General features: G+C 42.4%; 1 long non-coding RNA gene across 1 annotated transcript in view; it reads right to left on the bottom strand.

Annotated features, from left to right (window-relative positions):
* Positions 1-267: 267 nt before the first annotated feature.
* LOC144583239 (uncharacterized) overlaps positions 268-11,244 on the bottom strand; it is a 35,889-nt gene continuing 24,912 nt past the window's right edge. Inside the window, exon 2 of the long non-coding RNA XR_013536935.1 lies at positions 268-2,212. This is a non-coding gene — a long non-coding RNA (uncharacterized LOC144583239). The remainder of the gene's footprint in view (positions 2,213-11,244) is intronic.

The following is an 11,244-nucleotide window of genomic DNA, read 5'->3' as shown; positions in this document are numbered from 1 at the left end:
TCTGAGTTATACGTCCTCAAAGCAGGTCCCCCAGGAAAATGCCCTTTAGCAGCTGGCCTGGGGAAAATTCCAGCAGTGGTTCATGACAGGGAAACTGACACAGGGTGTTGCTCAGGTTGCTCAAACCCTGTGGACAAGAAGCAACATAGCACTGGAGATCTGAGCTGGTTTCCTTTACTGAATCATGTAACACTTGGTTACAAGGTAGAAGAGTTTCTCTGACTAGCAGAAGTGGCTCTGAGGTGAATATTGGCTCCTGTGAATCGGTTTTATAAAAAAGAACAAGCAACTCCTCCAGAACCCTTTAAGCTGCCTGACCTCCCAATCCAGTAGTCTCTAGGTTCCTTCCAGTGTTGTCTGGTTGCTTGATTGACAGGAGCAGGCTGTGGGGGAGGGAAATGAGCAAACCAACAAACCAAACAAAAATTGTTTAATTTTTTTTTGGGGGGGGGTCGGTTTGTTTTGATTTTTTGTTTTTGACGAACCCGAACTACCGAACCAGTGATTTTTGATGAATTTCCTGGTTCTTTTTTTTTTTTTTTTTGGCTTGGGCCCATCTCTACTTTACACTAATTTTTTTTTTCGCTTTGAAATTCTCTACTAATATAAGTAACTTCAGTGCTTGCGATCTTATATATTTTCAAAAGCAACCTTGTTTCAGTAGCTGCTGGGATTAGTACTGAAACCCGAGTAGCTGCGCAAGAAGTCCTCCAGAAATATGTGAAATGGATTTAAGAAAAATAAATCGTGACAGATTTATTTGTAAATGCTTCCTCTCCTAAAAATGAAACAAAGCTTTAATAAATGAGGAGAGAGAGATCCACACATATATGGTAGATTGCAATGATTGCAATTATCACATGACAGCCTGATTGAAATATTCATAATCTATTGGTTCTCCCCAGGATCATCTTCTTCCATCATGTGCAGACAGTAGCAATCAATCTAACAAAACTCTTGCCCATGATTAGCTTATCACCATGTGAATGGGTTGTTGATAGATCATCTGCAGTCATCCTAAAGCATTAGACAGACAATACAGATAAAGCAAAGTATCAAACATACTGCATTAAGCTGTAGTGGAAATTCAGGATCAATTAGAGCTGAAGCCAACACTGCTGTCATTTCTCCCCACATTTTCACTGGGGATGAGCCAAAGTATGAAATGCCTCCAGAGGGTTTTTAAAACAAGATAATGTAAAAACATAATAATCAACTGTGCTATGCTTCAGAGACTTCAGACATCCTCTAATGAAAAATCCTATTCCCAATTGATGGTTGTTCTTTTTCAGATGAAATATGGAGGCCTCCAGTAAATACCCTCTCTTTAAATGTGAATATGTTCCTTAGCTGTTTTTCCTCTGCCCATGTGTTGCCCATGAAATAGCACTATGTCCTCAATGTATCTGTAAAATCTATTTGTAAGTAAATCAGCAGCTTTATAAGAAGTGTATTGAATTTTCATCTGCATTCAGTAATTGTATGATGTCTAAGGAGTTGCTATCGATGGACAAGGCTTCTAAAATTGGTGTGTACCTTTCATTCCAAATTCTCTGGTTCACAAATTTTTATGGGTGAATCAAGAGCTTTTGCTTGAGGACATAAATGTATCTCTCTGAGCTCAATTACCTTTGACTGGTTAAGAGATCAATAAGCCCTAAGGTGTGTACAAGCCAACATTGTCCTACTTTGACCCAATTCCAGTGAGCTACAATTCAAATTTGATATTCCATTTTAAAAATGATACAGTATCCATGTTCTTACAATGAGAATGTAGTTCAATTCCCAAACTATATCCTTACTTACAGACTTGAATTTAATAAACAGGTTAGAAGGGTCACACTACATTCTTCAGATAAGTTGGCAAGTCTTTGAGTTTCAAGTCTCAAGTTCAAATCCCCATTAAAAACAAGCTTTTTCCTCTAGAAAAAAGGAGGAGTTGGGTTGCATGCTGAGTTCTGAGTTGAGTTTGAGTCATGGTGTGGAAGCCCAGCCGAGTCTGAGTCAAGTCAGTGGTGTGACGTAAGTCCATCTTGACAGCAAGTCCCATGACTTGAATCCCCATCCCTCCTATTCCTGCCCCTTCTGATGCTATGTCTGGCAGCCTGCACATTTTGCAACCTACTTGGTGGAAATAGGAGCTTCCTCCTTCTACACATTCAGGATTGTGGTGGACAGCTCAGGGGAAACATCATTTTCTTCCAGAGAAGATCTAGAAAGAAAAAGTGAGAAAGCAACCCAAAGAATTTCACTCTAGGTTGAAGTATGGTCAGTGTAAACCCAAGCAAATGACAAATTGTTTAGAAAACCCAAGGATGCCCTTTTCTGTCTACTTAGTGTAAACTGAGTTGCATCAAGTCAGCCCCAATAGTATGGATGGCCTGTATCTCCTCCAGCCATGTTCCTACCACAATGTAAAATTATGTGCATAGCCATAGTAACATCATGGTTTTCTCTTTCCCCACCTCGTTCCAGCCTTAGTTTCAGGGAATCACAGCACATCATCTGGGTGCACAGAATTAGATCCAGATTATAGCATGGACTCATATACTTTTTAGGCTAGTTCCATGTAGTTCACAATAATAACTTCTGTTAGTTTCTATCATATGTTCTGTAGTCTTAAAGACAAATCACAGTCCATGAAATCATGCTGCAACAGAAAAGAGATCCTGTCTGAAAAGTTTTGAGCTGGTAACTTGTTTCATGCCACAGTTTAAATTAAATGAACACTGCAGAATGGAACTAAACAGAATTATTAATCTTACTGGTTTTTTGTGTTGTATGTGTATTTATGATTTTACTGATAAAGAAATAGAACACCAGTCTTCTTGAAAGACCTATCTGCCTTCCTATGGAAATCTAGTTAGTATTTATTTATTTCGAATATTTTTATCCCACCTTTCTCCTTAAAAAGGACCCAAGGAAGTTTACATCATTAAAAAGAAAATATTTAAAAGCTAAAACAATAAGTATATAAATATTTAAAAGTTTAAGAAAGAATTAAACAAGTATTATGCTTAAAAAATGGTAACTAAAAGCAATACTAGAAGAAATGATGAAGCTGAAATACAAAGTTTGGTCTTGGTCAGTAACACAAATTGATAATATAAAAGGTATCCTTGTAGCCACATGATTTTCTTGGCACAACACTACAAAAATTAGCCTAGCTCATGTATAATTATGACAGCATCATATTGTGCCTGCTCATACTTCGCTCAAATATCACCAACGTGCAAAGATGATTATCAGCAGAACAAATCTTAAAATCCCAGGATTAAGAATTACATAATAACTATATCCCTAATATTTTACAGTGTTACCTGAAGACCTTTAACTTGTCAGTAGATTTGTTTTCCTGGTAACATTTAGTACACTTAGCATATCTGAAAGTGTGAATATATATAGTGCATGTATTCCCAACCTCATGTGCATAAGCACAAAGCCTAAGTGTGTATGTGCACAAATGCACATGCACATACACATCATTTCTGATGCCATTTATTAGTTTTCCTGTCCAATAGATATGCAGTATATATCACCAGGGCAAAACACAGCATCAAAAAGCAATGGCCCCATTCCAGCTAACTTTATAGGAACTGTACCCAGTGGGGTGAAGTAGACAGAGAGACTAGAATAGGGTTTGATTCCTGCTTGGCCATGGAAACTCACTGGGGGAAGTAAAACTGGTAAAACCACTCTATATACCATACTTACCCTGAAAGCCTTGTCAGGGTCGCTATAAGTCAGTTTTGACAATGGTGCATAATAATACAACAAAATAGGAGCTGATCTAAAATATTTCCCTGAAAGGCTAGATTTCTTGTATTTTATTTAGCCTAGGTTCATTTGGGGCAAATTAGAAAAATCTGTATTAGGACAAGGGCTTCTGATAAACAACATTTTAATGTTAGGTCTTGCTGTAAATCAAAGACAGATGTAATGAAATTCATTACAACCCATAAAATAAGAATTTGGAACTTTTCTAAATTACTGATTTGCTGCCTCTTTTTAAAATTTATTATGCTGGATTTAATTTATTTTCGAATGTGTTAGACATTACTATTTCATATTGTACCATGAAGACTTGATTTCTGCATACACCATCTGGAATAGAAAAGCTCTAGCATCGAGACATAAATGTGAATTAATAGACTTTAGCAGATGGGTCGAGAGGGGGGTTGAAAATCACTTGGCAACCTGCAGTTGTCAGTCAAATGCTAGCACCAAAATGTATTTTGGAGCACACTCGTGGCAAAATGCCAAATCCACACCCACAGAAAGCCCATGTTGAAATTAACACAAAAATTCTAAGCCAGTAAAATACTTTGGGCTTAAAAATATATTTCACTGAGTGCAGGCAGACAATTTTTAAAAAAAAAAAAATGAAAAATCTTGCTGTTAATTAGTCAGTGGATTACTTTATTATACGTTCTCTTTATGAACAATTTATGCTGCAGCGGGTTGCTGATGCAGGACCGAAGCAGTGAGTTCATTCAAATGATCAAACAGCTTTGTGATAAGTGACAGTTTTTAATCAAACATGGTGAACTTCTAAGTTCAGTCTTTTATGTCTACTGAGAAATAAGCCACACTGAGTTCAGTAAAGCTATGTACAGGACAACAGCCACTGAGGCACAGAGGTTCATGGAACAGCAGCTTCTGGAAATACCAGAATATCTTGCTATTGCCTGAAAAAAATCTTGAAGCTTTTAAAGATATTGGTCATTAAAATCACAGCATGCCATCAGTTGCATTGGTGCTACAGACTGAAGATTTCAGTTGCAGTAAATATAAATTGAAATCTGCCTAGCTGGATAACTCAGTGGTTTAGTTATCTGATTGCGGAAGCAGAGGCTGGGAGTATGATTTCCCAGTGTGCCTTCTGAGAGTAAAGAGAGTCTGTGTGGCTTGGGTAAGCTGCATAGTCCCAGGGAATCCCCAGAAGAAGGGAATAGTATTTGAGTATTTTTTTTTTTACCTAGAAAGCCCTGAAGAGGGTTGCCATAAGTCAGAATTGACTTAACAGCACATGATTATTATTATTAAATAGGAACAGTGGCTAAGGGTTGGGAAAGTATGGCAGGGAAGCAGACACAAAACAGACAGTAATCATTCAATAAAAATCAGTGTTTTTTTTCCTGTCAAGTTGGAAGTGATTTACAGCTACCCTCGTAGAGCTTTCAAGCTAAATGAGTTATTTAAGGAGGAGTTCTACCAATTCCACACACCCAGTTAGATTCCATGGCCAATTAGGAATTCAGACCCTGGTTTCCAGAATCCTAGTCCATCGTTCAATCCACTGTTGGCTCTGCTGCCAAGTGTTACATACAGCACTGATGTTACCTGTCTGTCATGGGTTTGGAGGGGGGGTTCCATCCTATGGGGAGTGGAAGGCGGGACATCAGGAGGAGGGGCTGTACTATATATATATATGGGGATCCTGTGTGGAGAAGTTTAGAAGGAGTTTGGAGAAGCTGGGAAGAAGAAGCTGGTGTGGGAGTCTGTGTGTCAGACAGGGTACTACTGTGTGTCAGTCAGTACCTACCTGATAGGTTCAGGTGTCTGTATGGGTAGCCAGAACTGATAGGTTCAGGGTCTGTGCTTTATTGAAAGGTGTTCTGTGTGAACCAAACTGGTGTATGTATGATTGAGACTAAGCCACGTTACTGTACCTTATTCACTTGATCATTTTATTTTCCCTGTGTGTTGTTTAAATAAACCTTATTCCTTTGTTTGTTAAAAATCCATTCCTGGTCTGTGTGACTCCTTACAGGGAATGGTTGGTGGCAGCTTAGTGAAAGTGGGGCATATCCCAGTAGGTCTGGGTTTGTCACATTGATTGGTGTCCAGCGTGTGGGATACGACTGGTCCAGTTGTCCAGTGGTCCAGCAAAGCCTTGGCAAGTGTGCCCAGAGCAAGGGGGGTCTAGTCAGGGACAATCTGAGGGCGCGTAGGTAATCTTCTAGGCGTACCTCACGGGGAGGTGCGCTAGTGGAAGAACGTGCCAACTGGGGAGACTAGATTAGGGAGCTCTGAGGCAACCTGTTTTGGCGGGGAAAAGCTGAGGCAAAACTGTGTGAAATAGCAGTGATCTAGCCTGTCTGCTGAGAGGCCTAGCAGAGGGGGGTAGACTCTGGCTTGCAACAGTTGCAAGTTAGTGCTGAAGAACAGCAGTAATCTATAGAAGGCTGGTTCTGAGGCAAAAGGGAAAAAAAAGTGGTCGCTTTATTTTGAGGCTTGACTTTTGAAAGCAGCCTGTTCTGGGGGGGGGATTATGCCCTTGACTCGAAGCCAAATGGCAGAAATGGGTGAAGTGAAAGACCCCCAGGTTGACCAAGGTTCTGAGGATGAATTTGGCTCAGTGCAGGGTGACAGCACGGGAGAACAGAACCCAGAACTCAGGAAAATGCTCATAGCCCAACAGCATGAACTGAGGGTGAGGGAAATGGAGGAAAGGGAAAGAGAGAAACAAAGGCAATTTGAGATAGAGAGGGAGAGAGAGAAAATTGCTCTGGAAAAAGAAAGAATGGCGTTTGAGTTAAGAAAATTGGAACTGATGAATCAGAACAATAATAACAATAGGGATTCTGAGGGAGGCCAATTGTCTAAAGCTGACCTGAAGAAATTCCCTGTATACCACAAGGGAGATTGCCCTGAGGTGTTCTTTTCCCTAGTGGAAAGAGCGTTTGTGGACTTCTCAGTAAGGGAAACTGAGAAGATGACCATCATGCGATCTTTAATCAGTGGCAGCCTGGCAGAAGTCTATGCAGAGATGCCAGAGGAACTGATGAAAGATTTTGCAGAGTTTAAAAAACTGGTGTTTGCCAGACATGGGATAAATGCAGAACAGCTGAGGCAAAGATTCAGGTCACTCACCAAGAAACCAGAGCAGACTTTTACCCAAGTGGGGGCCCAACTGGTGAGGCTGCTAGAGAAATGGCTATCTCAGGAGGGGACAGAGACCTTTCAGCAGCTCAAAGACTTGATAGCGCTGGAACAGTTCTATTCAGTCCTGCCTGGGGAACTGAAGTTCCAGGTGAGGGAAAGGAAACCGAAATCTGTGGCGGAAGCGGCCGAGATCGCAGATTTTATATCCCAAATAAGAAAGCCCTTAGGTGCTGAGGGGAAATCGATAGGTAAACCCAAAGAAACCTACAGCAAGTACTCTCAGGGACCAGGAAAAAACCAGCAAGTGGGAGGGGCCCATGGTGAAGGGAAGCCCTCAGACACGAAACCAAGACCTCAGATTTTGGAGGGAAAACCAAAACAAGATGAGAAAGACTCCAAATACAGCAGAAAATGTTATTTCTGTCAAGGAAAGGGCCATCTAATCTCAGAGTGTGAGAAATTAAAGCAGCTAAAAGGAAATGTGCCTCATGATTCGAGTGGAACCAAGCCAAAAGCTGTGTTCTGTGTCCAGAAAGAGCAAAGCTCCTTGTCACTGAGGGAGCCTGTTGCCATGGCTACTCAATCTGGAACAGTGACATCTGCTGATCAGGCTGAGGAAAATGGTCCTCTTGTGGAGGTCAAGCGCTGCTTACTTGTGAGAACAGATTCTCAGTTGTTTGAAACAGCAGGGGTGGACGTAGGAATACTTGACCATCAGTATCGGGGGTTAAGGGATACTTGTTCCCAGGTGACCCTGTGCCATCCAGATATTATTCCTAGGGAGTATATAATCCCGAATGAGAGCATAAAGGTGGCAGGGATTGAGGGACAGGTGATCTCGCTGCCAGTAGCTGAGGTACCTGTGTACTTTCAAGGCTGGAGGGGAGTTTGGCGGCTAGCGATTTCATCGACTCTGCCAGCAGCCGTGCTCGTGGGAAATGACCTGGCTGAACATGTGAAACGGGTGCTAGTGATTACACGCTCACAAGCCACCACGGGGACAGTTCAGGGGGGTACTGATGAGCCCGAGACGGAAGCAGGTGGGGGGAGTTCAGAAGCTGAGGTGGAAACCTTGACCACAGACAGCAGATTTGGCCAAGAGCAAAAGGCAGACGCCACTCTCCAAAAGTGTTTTGAACAGGTGACAGACGCCCAGCTAACACCTGAAACCCCAGTGAGATTTCATGAGAAAAAGGGGATTTTATATAGAGAGACCCTGAGGAATATCTCAAAAGGGGGAGATGGGATCAGAAGTCAGCTAGTGGTACCTGAAAAGTATCACCCCATGATCTTACAAAGGGGGCACTCTGACATGTTTGCTGCGCACTTAGGGGTGAACAAAACACAGCAGAGAATCACACAGAATTTTTACTGGCCTGAAATAGGGAAGCAGATCAAAGAGTTCTGTAAACAATGTGATGTGTGTCAAAGGCAGGGGAATAGCCGCGACAGGACCAAAGCAAAGTTGTGCCCTTTGCCTGTGATTGACACTCCGTTCAAATGCATAGGGGTGGATATTGTGGGACCTTTGCCCAAGGCCACAAAGAGGGGGAACAGGTTCATTCTCACCATTGTGGACCATGCCACGAGGTACCCTGAAGCCATACCCTTGACTAACATTGAAACTAACACAGTGGCAGATGCCTTGGTGGGGTATATGTCCAGGATGGGATTTGCCTCAGAAATAATCACAGATTTGGGCGCATCGTTCACATCGAAGCTCATGAAACGGTTATGGCAAATCTGTGGAATTAAGCACAAGGAAACCACTGCCTATCACCCTGAAAATAATGGGTTAACTGAGAAGTTCAATGGGACTCTAATGCGCATGATTAGGGCTTACTTGGCAGAGAATCCAAACAATTGGGACCAGAAGCTGCAATCCCTTTTGTTTGCTTATCGATCAGTGCCACAAGCCAGTACCGGGTTCAGTCCGTTTGAACTTTTATTTGGGAGAAGGGTGAAAGGGCCCCTTGATTTGATCAAACAAAATTGGGAGCAGATCACCCAGGATGACCCACAAGACGTTGTGACATACATAGACACCTTGATGAATGACCTAAAGAGAAACCTAGAGCTGGCAGCAGAAAACCTGCAAGCTCAGAAGGTCAGACAGAAAACATGGTATGACCACAAAGCTAGAGAGAGGCACTTTGACCCAGGGGAGGAAGTGCTTTGGCTTAGGCTCTGCAAAGAGAGCAAGTGTCAGCTGGGTAGCCCAGAAATAAAATACTTGGGTCACATAGTAGGGGGAGGAGTGATAAAACCCCTAGAGGCTAAGATAGAAGCAGTTCGTGATTGGCCTAGACCCAACACCAAGAGAAAAGTCAAATCATTTCTTGGGTTGGTGGGCTACTACAGAAAGTTCATCCCGAGGTTTAGCGAGATGACCGATCTGACGAGGAAGAAGACTGATGACCGCATCCCGTGGACCAGCGACTGTGAGGAGGCGTTCCAGAGGTTGAAGGAGGCCCTCATCAACTATCCAGTGCTGCGTGCTCCAGACTTCGACCGGGAGTTCATCATCTACACCGATGCGTCTAACAGCGGGGTAGGAGCAGTTCTTTGCCAGGAGGATGAGAATGGTGACCAGCATCCAGTGTCCTACCTGAGTAGGAAACTCCAGAAAGGTGAGAGACATTTGGCAACCGTGGAAAAGGAGTGCCTGGCCATAGTCTATGCGATCCAGAAGGCCAAGCCTTACATCTGGGGAAGACATTTTATTCTGTGCACTGACCATTCACCACTGCAATGGTTAAAGACAATGAAAACCCACAATAGTAAACTTATGAGGTGGGCTTTAAACCTGCAAGACTATGACTTTGAAGTGAGGGTGGTCGGAGGGTCGGTGAGCTGTGTTGCTGACGCCTTGTCAGGAGGACCTGAAGAGTGAAGACGGCGAAAGAAACATGGACTATGTGTATATTTTGGTGACCAAAGGTTAAATGTACCTGTTTTTTTTGAACGTGGTTTGTATGAATGGAGGTAACTTGATGTATTGTAAATGGTAAATGTTTAAATACCTAATAGAGTGTAAGTATAAGTAAGTATGATATTGTATGTATAACTGTTTTTGTGTGTTTTAACCAGGTTGTTTTTTGGAGAAAAGCACGTTAGCTTTCCCCCTACAAAACAGCTTATAAGGAGGGGAGGTGTTACATACAGCACTGATGTTACCTGTCTGTCATGGGTTTGGAGGGGGGGTTCCATCCTATGGGGAGTGGAAGGCGGGACATCAGGAGGAGGGGCTGTACTGTATATATATGGGGATCCTGTGTGGAGAAGTTTAGAAGGAGTTTGGAGAAGCTGGGAAGAAGAAGCTGGTGTGGGAGTCTGTGTGTCAGACAGGGTACTACTGTGTGTCAGTCAGTACCTACCTGATAGGTTCAGGTGTCTGTATGGGTAGCCAGAACTGATAGGTTCAGGGTCTGTGCTTTATTGAAAGGTGTTCTGTGTGAACCAAACTGGTGTATGTATGATTGAGACTAAGCCACGTTACTGTACCTTATTCACTTGATCATTTTATTTTCCCTGTGTGTTGTTTAAATAAACCTTATTCCTTTGTTTGTTAAAAATCCATTCCTGGTCTGTGTGACTCTTTACAGGGAATGGTTGGTGGCAGCTTAGTGAAAGTGGGGCATATCCCAGTAGGTCTGGGTTTGTCACACCAAGCATGCTTCGGCAGCGTGGAGCTTCTTTGCCTCTCTCCCATGATATGGCAAGACAAGAGTCTCGCAAATAGGACCCAGGATGGGAGGGGGAATGAGTACCTCCTAAAGCAGGCTCCACCCTCCTTTTGGCCTCCTTCCAAGGCTTGCAACTGCGGAGGAAGCTTCTGGAGGCACCGCTGCTCCTACGATGTAGTTCTTTTTATTTGAAGGACCCTTCAACGAATGGGGGCGGGGGTTTGCATCAGTACCTTCCACAGCAGTTTGGTTTGGGGGATTTTAAGTCCCAGTTCTCCTGCCCTAAGGGGCTTGTTTGTTTTACATTTAGAATCTTTTAAAAAAAAAGAGAAGAGGAAAATCGCCAAGAAAAGTTTCAATTTACTTAGGCAGGGATAAGAGAAGGAGGGGGAGTGCAAGGGAGTAAGGCTATTTGGGGCCTGCCCCTAAGGGGACTGTAATAATAAGGCTTAAACCCAAGCGGGGGGGGCAATAGAGAAGATGCAGGACCCCCCCATCAAATGGCTTACTTCAAAGTAAAAGTATATACTACTACTACTACTACTACTACTACTACTACTACTACTACTACTACTACTACTACTACTACTAATAATAATAATAATAATAATAATAATAATAATAATAATAATAATAATAATAATAATAATAATAATAATAATAATAAAGC

This window comes from Pogona vitticeps, chromosome 5, assembly GCF_051106095.1.
Source record: "Pogona vitticeps strain Pit_001003342236 chromosome 5, PviZW2.1, whole genome shotgun sequence".
Classification (NCBI taxonomy): domain Eukaryota; kingdom Metazoa; phylum Chordata; class Lepidosauria; order Squamata; family Agamidae; genus Pogona; species Pogona vitticeps.
This window is presented reverse-complemented; position numbering and strand designations above follow the sequence as displayed.